Source organism: Phoenix dactylifera, unplaced genomic scaffold (assembly GCF_009389715.1).
Source record: "Phoenix dactylifera cultivar Barhee BC4 unplaced genomic scaffold, palm_55x_up_171113_PBpolish2nd_filt_p 001374F, whole genome shotgun sequence".
In the NCBI taxonomy this organism is placed as follows: Eukaryota; Viridiplantae; Streptophyta; class Magnoliopsida; order Arecales; family Arecaceae; genus Phoenix; species Phoenix dactylifera.
This window is the reverse complement of record NW_024068698.1, coordinates 53,892-56,639: the sequence shown is the minus strand read 5'-3', so window position 1 is coordinate 56,639 and position 2,748 is coordinate 53,892.

Below are 2,748 nucleotides of genomic sequence, written 5' to 3'. Positions count from 1 at the left end.
CTGGTTGTTCTCAAATATAAAGAAAAGAGCAACAGAGGTGCCGGTTCCCACTGTTCTGCCACATCAACCCCATGCCATCTCTCGACTGCAGCAAAGTATATGCCTTCTGAAGGGAGAAAACTATATGCCTTCTGAAGTAAATGTGTGGTAGTTTCATTTAGGGAGAAAACTATATGCCTTCTGAAGGGAAGAGCTAGCTTGACATATATAGGCAGATCTTTAATTTCTTCACCAAGTAGCAAATCTTTGAGTACAACTTTACATGTAGCACCATGTCCTTGAAATATTCTTTTTTGCCCACTGTCACAGGAAAAGACAGGAAGGTCTGGTGGAACGAGAAGTTTACATTCAAGCTATCATCTTCGGAATGGAAAGATATGAGCAAGCTCAAGTTAAGAATCATGGAAAAAGATAAATTCCATGAGGATAGCTCCGTCGGCAAAGCGACGTAATATTTCACATGGCATTGTGAATTTCACTGCTTTAATATTTACTTCTAGTTATTCTAGTAATGGCTACTAATGTTTTGCACATAATTCATGCTTCTTTTACAATGACGATAGTAATATCATTAATAGTTGATCCTACAAATGAAAACTGAAACCTTTCATTTTCTAAAATTCCTCTAGCCATTTGGAAAAATGCTCAATGGCCTGTACACACTCAAAATGACAATGATCTGAGATCATAATTGAGCTGCATCATTCTCAACCTGGTTTAAAGTACTATTGCATACCGTTTCTTCTTTGAATTAGGGCTGCCTATGACATTTCGCCATATAATACTTTTCTTTGAGTAAAAATTTCACTATATATCATTACAGGAAAAAAGGGGTTTGCTGACTCTTTCTGGCCGACGCTAGGAGAAAGTGTTGCTATATAGCGATAATTTAAAGTGTCATTATATCATGATGCTTTAAAGGATCGTTCAAGACCACCCATGTGGCAGTCCAGCATGCCACTTCATTTACATCACATAATATTACCTTGTATATCTTAAAAGTCATAAAAAATGGCACGTACAAAACCATGATAAATTTGCCCTTTATGTAACATATTGACTAATAAGTGATGATCAACTACAATAGTTGATTGACATGAAATAGATAGGTCAGTAATAGAGTGCCAGTAAATTCTACTAGCTAGGTATGACAACTCACCGTAAATGATATTAGCAAAAGATGAATAGCAACTATTGGTTACAGTACCAGACCATGCTAGTGCTAAAGGCTGGTCTATAATGAAGTGATAGAGCTTGTTGGGTACGGTAACATGTATGTTATGGCATTTACCACCGAAGCAGTTTTTATCTGATAACTATTTTATAGGTAGTATTCTAGAAGTGGTTCAGCCATTCTATGAACCACTCCTAAAATGATGATGCAGAGTTTATTTAAGAGGCATTCTGAGCGAAGGAAGTCAGAAAGGTGGCATTGAACTGATGCCAGCTCCATACAATATAGTGCTCGAAGATGGCACATATGAGGGGGAGCTGAAAATTGGCCTCAAGTTCATCTCCAATGTAAGTACATACAGTCATTGCATTGAACAGTTTAAAGTTGATCACATGCTTCAATGTATGTTTAGTATCAATTGTATCAGACATCACTGATTCAAAAAGAATTCAGTTAAACAAGGCATTCTAGGATTGACTAATTTTTCTAGCAAAAAGCACTTAGAAATAGCTAGTGAGATTTCTTTCTATTGAGGTACAAAAAAAAATTTATAATGTCACCACTAGATTACATTAATGGAAAGCTAGCCCTTTTAACTTTTACAAAAGAAGATAAAGATATTTAAACATTTCTTCATGCTGTTTCAATGATCTTCAAATTCCTTCTGAATAGATTCAATTTACCCAACCCAGAAAGGAATGTTAACATTCATCTTTGAATATTGTGGCAAAACTTTTGGTTTGCAGGTAGAGGTGGAACTACAGGCAGAGAGAAGAGAATCCAATCTATCTGAGAAGCAACCACAGCCACTATATAGAACCATTCTGAACCTGACTTTAAAGCGGATCCAGTGGCCGAGATTCTTCATTTTCCAGAAACACTGAGATCATACAGAAAGAAGGAAACATAAATAGATTCCTCACGAACTTAATGCAAATTCCTTCATTATAGATCTTTATTTATTATAACTTATACAAACCCCAAACAAATCCAAAAATTTGATATACTATCCGTACAGAAATTAAATAAGCATAAAAAACTTGTTTTTTCAGTTTGGACACCATGCAGTAGAAACTTCTTCAGTAATATTGTCAAATATCTGTTTTTGACTTATGTTATCTTTTGCATTATATATTTTTAACTTCGTGTGTAGTTCTCTTCCTACCAGATGAAGAGAGATGCATGTAACCTTCTGCAAGCATATCTTCAAACTTACATAGTGTGACCTGAAGTAAATTGGTCTGGAAAGCGGCAATCTTATATTTGGAGATTGTTAGTCAAGAAAAATAGTAGAGGGCCTACTAATTTTTTTCTTTTCATTTTTTTGTATTTGGAAACAGTTCTAATTGGTTTGATCATACCTCTAAACTATCTTTGTTTATCATTTCATAGGACACTCACAGATAATGATGCTGCAAACGATGGGGCTAAAATGGATGGTTAGGTTTGGGAATAAATATTGTAATGATGGACAATATGAATCAAGGTAAAAGATGAAGGTTAACAAGAAACAGATAAGAACAAAACTAGCAGAGTTTCAAATTGCCGGAAGGAAATTCAATATATGCATATGC